Raw genomic sequence first — 9,336 nt, 5'->3', positions numbered from 1 at the left:
AAATTATTTAATTTGGATAGGTATATTTACTATGAATAATAAAAAAAAGTGATTTTCAGGTGTTTTTTATATTGTAAAGTGTAAATTATATGTTAGTCGTATCTGCTATGTAAAGGTCGCATTTTGTACTGATTACCTCGTTATCTTTCGTGATAAAGCATAATAAAAAAATAAATAAAAAAAATTTGTTTGAACAAAATCAATTGTCAACTGCATAGTAAAATGCCTGAACATGTGGTAGGGTGGCCGAGCGGTCTAAGGCGCTGGTTTTAGGCACCAGTCTCATTGAGGCGTGGGTTCGAATCCCACCCCTGCCAGATGCGTTTTGCATTAGCTTAACACCGCGTGCTTTTACTATTTTCCAACTGTTTTTTGTTTATTTTGTACATTTTTATTTATATTTTATTCGATACAATAAAAAATTTTCAAACTACTCTACGCTTTCTATACATTTGCATCACGAAACGAATCGATTAATGTTATTATTATAATTATTATTACTTTATATATTACGTTTACGATGGAGTGATTATTATATTAAAAAATTAAAACAAATTAAATTAAGCGAAATTAAAGCTGGATAATGTGATAATAGATGGCAGTATGTAGAAAAGTACATAAAAATCGAATCATACTTGTCTGCTTATGTTGTAACACGCTATTAAGCATATTTTTTTTAATGCAATGTAAATTATTATTATTATACTCAATAAGCACGCAAATTAATATTCAACGCAATATTCGATAGATTTATTATTTTTAAGTAATATTTTTTGTCAACAGATGGCAGCATTATTTAACATATAAGGCGTGAATTGCTTCTTTATTACATTTTTTAGTTATATATTATTATTATTATTATTATTATTATTATGAATAATTTTACATATAAAGATCCGTAATAGGCATTAGAACTGTTTGAGATGTATAAAACATCATCGCACTTTACGTAGAAAGTATCAATGATTTTTATATGTATCTATAAAATTTAGATTTAATGAAAAAAATCCTCTCAGAATCGTATTTCGTGCTCGATAATATGTAAAAATCATTTTATTTTTATGATTAGAAAAACTGTTGTAAAGTCAATTCTTTATTATAATAATGTTCATTAAATGTTGAGAATTAGATTAGTTCCATAATAGTAACTTAGTGGCATAATAAATAATGAGCAGAAAGTAATGCTTACTGCTTAAGTAGGGTAATCTTAATAGAAAGATTCTTGTTAACTTAAGATTAGTGTTTAAGAAAAAATAAAGTGATGTTAGGAAAGAAAGTTTATTTCGTTCAGCTTTTATTTAAGAAAAAGGGATTCGTTTCCTGTTATCCAGCCATTTGGACAATCCGAGGTATGTTGTGATTGATAAATGGAGGAAAGAATTTTTTTTTTCCTTTTCTTTTTATTTAAGGACAGAATAGCCTGTGGAATGACAAATCCTCTTTGTATTAACCTACATCCGAGTTTACTTTTAATTAACTGTCTTCATCTATAAACAAGTAACTGCAATTAATGTAATGTTATCGAGAAATCATTATATATATAATATATAAATCATTTTCATAAAATAAGATTTAAAGTAAGATATGTAAATAATTTAATGAAGAAATGGAAAATCAGATGGCGCTAGCTGTTAAATATAATGTATAATCATATCCTGTTTTTATAGTATATAATAAATTTTAATACAGTTATGTTAATGTCTGCAGTAATAATTTTTTAAGAACGTTTTAAATTCGCAGAATACGAGGAAGAAAACGCGAAAAAATTATTATAATTTTTAAATTTTTTTTTTTACTCGTAAACTTCATTATATTTTTCCTCTTAACAGCAGATGTAATTTTTTTTTTTAAACTATCAATTTATATTTCAAATAAGTAACATATAATTCACACGTAAACAACATATTACTTTAATGTTGTATTAAAAATTTATATGTAAATGATATTATAATATGCTATTTCTTTAGTTCAGCCAAAATCGATATATTTATAAGAGTATTTTTGATTAGAAAATGTATCTGTTTTCACGCTTTTTATCTGTATTTGACCTCCTAACCATGTAATGAGATTTGTTTGGAGTGTCCCTCTATTGGCTTAAAGGTATTAACTGGACAAATGAAAGGGAATAAATTGAAAAGGTGAATTTAATAAGAAGAAAAATTAATAAATAAAATGACTTATTCTCTTCTAAATTTATTTCCAATAAATTTGGCAAAGATGTGTTTGAAATTAAATTATTTTAAAATAAATAAATGATCTTATTTATTTTTATTTTATATTTTTTAGTGTTGTTAGAATACATTAAAAATTGAATTTTATTCTCATTCGACTTAGATAAATTGAATTTGGGAAATAATAATGATTAATAATGTAACTAATTTACAAAAATTGGTTGTTAGTAATATGAGAAGCATAAAATACGCCCTTCTGTATAAGCAGTGTCATGCCCATTTTTTGTTCATTGCAGTAATGGTGATGATGATGCTGATGCTCCTAAAATATTGATGAACTGTATGTTTAGCTGTCTCTCGGGTATTAATTGAACCACTCACTTGTATCTGTTATTGCTGGATAATATATTTGTCAAACATGGAAAAACTATATAAAAATTGTCAACGACATTGGTTTAATTATCGTCTTAAAATAATATAAAAATAATTTAGAAACGAAAGAAAAGAAAATTTTCATATTAAATGAAAAACACAAATTAAAATATTTTAAAAAATATTGTAAGTTCCTAGAGATGTGTTATAAATAAAAAAATTATAAGTGCTCTATTTTGCTTAAAAAATAAATTATTTTTATATATTTTTATTTAAAATAAAATGTACATTGTTTTAGTTATATTCGTAAATGTAAAAAGCTTAACATAAATTACAATGTTCAATATGTTCTCCAATTAAAATAGATTCTCACTTATCCGGAATCGCATTTACCGAGAAAAGGATTAACCGGGATGAAGAAAATGCCTGTAGATCAGTCATTATCATCACAAATCGCTTTATGACTCGTCAACTTTATAGGATATTGGTCATAAGGAGAAAGAGAATTATATACTTTGCTTAAGTGTCCAGTTTATTTCCAGTAACTATGTGAGATACGTCTTTGAAAATTTATGTTCTGTTTACAGGATACCGATTGATCAGAATTTTTATCAATTGGAATGACATTTTTCTAGTTTATCCCGGATAACCGAGAGTCTTGTACCCGAATAACCGTATTGCTCTCTACATGTCGAAACGATATTAAAGTAGGCCTAACATTCCTCAGTCAGTATTGACCAGTTTGTAGAATTATCCAAAGTTTCAGGAGAAAGTATACAATTGTAAACCTTATATTTCATAAAGTAGTAAGTAACGAATAACATCGGAAGATAGTAATGGCTATGAAACGAACCCTCTTCAATTTTTTTATCGCTCAAAAAGTCGCTCATTTAAAAATACTATTACCCCGAAAGAATTGTTGTTTAAATGATCTAAATTTTGATTGTTATGCATCTTATACGGCGTTTTCTTTTAATAAAATATAATCGCTTATATCACACTATTTGTAAAGCTACCATTACATATTATTTTAGATTTTTCGAGCGATCTTTAACACCTTTAACAAATACGCTTATATTCGAAATTCAATAATATAGGTCCTAAATTTAAAAAAAAAAAAAAAAATACAAGTGTACAAAAGAAAATAAAAATTGATACATTTACAATTAATTACATTAAGAAAAAAAATAATCTATTAAATATAATTTATTACATTTAAAAAAGAAATAAAAATTACAAATAATTTTAATTATGCAAAATTATACTGATGTAAAATTAAAAATATTCTGTTAACATAAAATTTTAAATAAATGTATGAAATTAATTATGAAATTCCAAAGTTAAGTTTTTTTGGCATTATATAATTCGTTTGGCATATATTGAAATTTAAATATTTCAAAACTATTGAAATATTCAAATTTCAAATATTTCAAAATTTTTCAATATTGCTGCATTAAAAATTTATACAGAAAGTTTTATAGACAACTTAAAACATTTTTTATTGTATTCTCAAAATTTATTCAAAGTTATGCCGAGATGAGTGGGTTTTTTCCTTTTTTTTCTTGTTTTTTTCAGTAGAAAGATTAAGCGATTTGAAAATAGATTCATCTTTAAAGTTCCGTAATCTAATTTTGATTATCCTAATTATTCACCACTATTTCTTTTTCGATTTTTAAAAATTTTCTCTACATTTTAAAGTAGATAGAGTTTGATAGGTTGATATTTCTTTTAAAACATTCCAAAAGTCATCAATAAAATATTTTAAAATCAAAATAAATATTTGCTCGAGAAGAATTAATAAAAATTTTTCATCTAAAATAATATTTATGTTCTGTAGTCTGTTAATAAAATTAATTTTAAATCTCACAAATTTCTGTTTGTCTTTAATATTTTGTGAATATTAAAAAAAAAAAACATGAAGAAATATTGTTTATATAATTCTATAAGTTGAAAGAACTGTGTAAAATAATATTAAACATTTATTAGTTTTTATTTATTATTCTAAACAAAAACAAAGGTTTTTGCAAAACTTGCTGTCTCAAGAGAAATGAAATAAGAAAGATTAAAAAAAATAAAGAGCAATCTACAAATTGAAAATATTCATTTGTGAATCTTTTAAATTTCAAAATTTTTAAAGTCGTTATTATTTTATAAACATGTAATACTTACACATGTATATATAGAAAATATTTACAATTTTTTTTATATTTATAACAGGCGATTCGACCTGAAAAACATACAAGAAGATGTAGTTTAAGTATCTACTTGTGCGTCATAAACACGCTGATAATCAATCATTTTTTGTTGTTTTTCGGTAAATTCTAAGCTGCTATAAACACTAATAGTTCTTGTAGACAACTACACACAAAACTCTATTATTATTATTAATAATTAAGAATCCAAACTAAATAAGAAATCTAATTTGGCTCTAGAAGCAAATTATAAAATATTAAATATATTAAAATGGGTAAAAACTCAGGAAAAACTACTATAGAAAGAAAATAAGAGAATATTCACATGGAATTATTTTCAATGTGAATACTCAGATCAAATGTTCTCGTTTCAGAAGCAAATATGCAATATATATAAATCGATTTTTGTAGTAGTATGTTAAAGGAAAATATTTTTTCTTGAATGTTCGAGTGTTATATAAAACGAGCTCGAGGCCGCCATTTGAACAGACTGATTTATAATAACAAAAATCAACATATATGCAGCCAGTAAGGTAAAAAAATAAATAAATGTACATACGTTCGAAGGAAAAAAAACTAGAAATAATTCGAAAGATAAAAATTTTCGAGAAAAAAATCCAATCAAAAGTTACGTAGAAATGATAGATGAATGCGAAACGAGATATGACAAAAGGAAATACTTCAAATATTATAAAAATAAAAAAAAATATTTTATAAAGATTCTTAGACTTGTTGTTAGATAGTTTTGAAATGTCATTTTGTTATTTTAAACATTACAATAATTGATACACGACAATAAATCAAGTAAGTGAACAAATGTTCATTTTGTCATTTGTTAACTAGCCTTTCAATACAGTAAGATGCGAATAATAAAGCTACATATCCAATGATGAATAACACACATTTCTCATTTAGTAAACGTGCTGGGAGTTAATTTCTGCATTGATTTGAACAATTGATCAATCAGTCATCTCTTTATTATAGCGTATTCGTAACTTTAATTAACAATTAAACGTCTCTAATATTAACATTTAATGTTCGGTCGAATAATCGAATAATACCATTAAAACCATACTTATTGTAGTTTCCAAAATGATTTCCATTAATTTCATCCATCTCGAATATTCTAATTCCACTTTTAGATTATTATAGATGAAGTTAATAAGAAAAATATCTATAGGTTTATCAATGTCTCAGGCAAAAAAAAAAGTTATTTTAAATTGAGATAAAAGCGAAAAAATACAGAAATTAAGTCTTTTAATGCTACATATATATATATTGAATAATATATAGGCTATAATACAGTATTATAAATGTGTTTAAATATATATGTTTGTTGTGTAGGTGAATATGTAGGTGTGTAAAGGTGTTTGTTTGTTATATACTGTATATTCTATTTCTTATACATTTACATTTGTTATCTGTTTAGGTTTTTATTTTATTTTATATATTTTGTGTAACTGCTATAGAAAACATTCTGCATTATTTATAGACTATGTTTGAGTTTTTGATTACGTGTGATTTATTTACTTATTACTTTGATTTATTTTTCTTTTATATAGGCCTACATTATATTGTTAACAGTTATATTGCATATATCAATAAAAATTTGTAGTTTTAAATATATTTATATTTTCAAATATTGATGCTGAATATTATTCAAAATGATCAGTTAAAATTTCAAATAAATATTTCCTTAATATTATAAATGATAAATATATTTATTGATATTATTTATATTTATTTATAAAAATGGTTTTTAAAGTATATACTACTTTAATTAAAAATATCATTAATAAATCAAAAATTTACTTTAAATACGATTCTAAGAGATTATTTAGAATTTATAGATGTAAGTTATAGGCTATTTATTATTTATTTGGATGGAAAAAGATTTAATTCAGATCTTCTGGGATTTTAAAGTGAATTGCATTAGAAGAAAATTGCATTTCTTCTTTATTTGTTCAGCTTCATATAAACATTTGCCGTATTTTCAAGATAAGGTGATTGTAATTAAGAGAACTATGTCAACTCTCTTGTGAGAAGAGCTTGGTGATAGTGGATGTGGGCAAATAATACCTCTGTCCATCATATAGAATTGGACAAAGGATGCCTCTCTTTGTTATATGGATTGAAGGACATACAAACGATATATGTTTGTTCGTAGATCGAACAATGTTTAATGGAACATAAAAAGTTTTTATTCGTTTTTAGGACAAAGTTAACTTCACTTTTTCATAAACTAATTCACTTTTGCAATTTATTTTTTATCTTTTGTACTATAAAAACTTATCAAGACATAAAATGGAGTGCATTAATCATAGTAAAAACGCATAATCATTCAAGTATTTGGGCAAAATAATACGACAAAATAAAGCCCATAAAACATGTAATACTTACACATGTATATATAGAAAATATTTACAATTTTTTTTATATTTATAACAGGCGATTCGACCTGAAAAACATACAAGAAGATGTAGTTTAAGTATCTACTTGTGCGTCATAAACACGCTGATAATCAATCATTTTTTGTTGTTTTTCGGTAAATTCTAAGCTGCTATAAACACTAATAGTTCTTGTAGACAACTACACACAAAACTCTATTATTATTATTAATAATTAAGAATCCAAACTAAATAAGAAATCTAATTTGGCTCTAGAAGCAAATTATAAAATATTAAATATATTAAAATGGGTAAAAACTCAGGAAAAACTACTATAGAAAGAAAATAAGAGAATATTCACATGGAATTATTTTCAATGTGAATACTCAGATCAAATGTTCTCGTTTCAGAAGCAAATATGCAATATATATAAATCGATTTTTGTAGTAGTATGTTAAAGGAAAATATTTTTTCTTGAATGTTCGAGTGTTATATAAAACGAGCTCGAGGCCGCCATTTGAACAGACTGATTTATAATAACAAAAATCAACATATATGCAGCCAGTAAGGTAAAAAAATAAATAAATGTACATACGTTCGAAGGAAAAAAAACTAGAAATAATTCGAAAGATAAAAATTTTCGAGAAAAAAATCCAATCAAAAGTTACGTAGAAATGATAGATGAATGCGAAACGAGATATGACAAAAGGAAATACTTCAAATATTATAAAAATGAAAAAAATATATTTTATAAAGATTCTTAGACTTGTTGTTAGATAGTTTTGAAATGTCATTTTGTTATTTTAAACATTACAATAATTGATACACGACAATAAATCAAGTAAGTGAACAAATGTTCATTTTGTCATTTGTTAACTAGCCTTTCAATACAGTAAGATGCGAATAATAAAGCTACATATCCAATGATGAATAACACACATTTCTCATTTAGTAAACGTGCTGGGAGTTAATTTCTGCATTGATTTGAACAATTGATCAATCAGTCATCTCTTTATTATAGCGTATTCGTAACTTTAATTAACAATTAAACGTCTCTAATATTAACATTTAATGTTCGGTCGAATAATCGAATAATACCATTAAAACCATACTTATTGTAGTTTCCAAAATGATTTCCATTAATTTCATCCATCTCGAATATTCTAATTCCACTTTTAGATTATTATAGATGAAGTTAATAAGAAAAATATCTATAGGTTTATCAATGTCTCAGGCAAAAAAAAAAGTTATTTTAAATTGAGATAAAAGCGAAAAAATACAGAAATTAAGTCTTTTAATGCTACATATATATATATTGAATAATATATAGGCTATAATACAGTATTATAAATGTGTTTAAATATATATGTTTGTTGTGTAGGTGAATATGTTATATTCGTAAATGTAAAAAGCTTAACATAAATTACAATGTTCAATATGTTCTCCAATTAAAATAGATTCTCACTTATCCGGAATCGCATTTACCGAGAAAAGGATTAACCGGGATGAAGAAAATGCCTGTAGATCAGTCATTATCATCACAAATCGCTTTATGACTCGTCAACTTTATAGGATATTGGTCATAAGGAGAAAGAGAATTATATACTTTGCTTAAGTGTCCAGTTTATTTCCAGTAACTATGTGAGATACGTCTTTGAAAATTTATGTTCTGTTTACAGGATACCGATTGATCAGAATTTTTATCAATTGGAATGACATTTTTCTAGTTTATCCCGGATAACCGAGAGTCTTGTACCCGAATAACCGTATTGCTCTCTACATGTCGAAACGATATTAAAGTAGGCCTAACATTCCTCAGTCAGTATTGACCAGTTTGTAGAATTATCCAAAGTTTCAGGAGAAAGTATACAATTGTAAACCTTATATTTCATAAAGTAGTAAGTAACGAATAACATCGGAAGATAGTAATGGCTATGAAACGAACCCTCTTCAATTTTTTTATCGCTCAAAAAGTCGCTCATTTAAAAATACTATTACCCCGAAAGAATTGTTGTTTAAATGATCTAAATTTTGATTGTTATGCATCTTATACGGCGTTTTCTTTTAATAAAATATAATCGCTTATATCACACTATTTGTAAAGCTACCATTACATATTATTTTAGATTTTTCGAGCGATCTTTAACACCTTTAACAAATACGCTTATATTCGAAATTCAATAATATAGGTCCTAAATTTAAAAAAAAAAAAAA

The 9,336-nt window shown here is 25.0% G+C and overlaps 1 non-coding gene across 1 annotated transcript; it reads left to right on the top strand.

The window, feature by feature from the left end:
- The first annotated feature begins 236 nt into the window (after nt 1-236).
- On the top strand, nt 237-317 carry Trnal-uag. Its single transcript has one exon. It is a non-coding gene; the product is annotated as a tRNA-Leu (tRNA).
- The last annotated feature ends 9,019 nt before the right edge of the window (nt 318-9,336 follow it).

The sequence above is a fragment of the Centruroides sculpturatus genome, unplaced genomic scaffold (assembly GCF_000671375.1).
Source record: "Centruroides sculpturatus isolate CEXI.00-Female unplaced genomic scaffold, Cexi_2.0 scaffold450, whole genome shotgun sequence".
Lineage (NCBI taxonomy): Eukaryota > Metazoa > Arthropoda > Arachnida > Scorpiones > Buthidae > Centruroides > Centruroides sculpturatus.
Note: the sequence above shows the minus strand (reverse complement) of the source record. Positions and strands in the feature narration are given on the sequence as shown.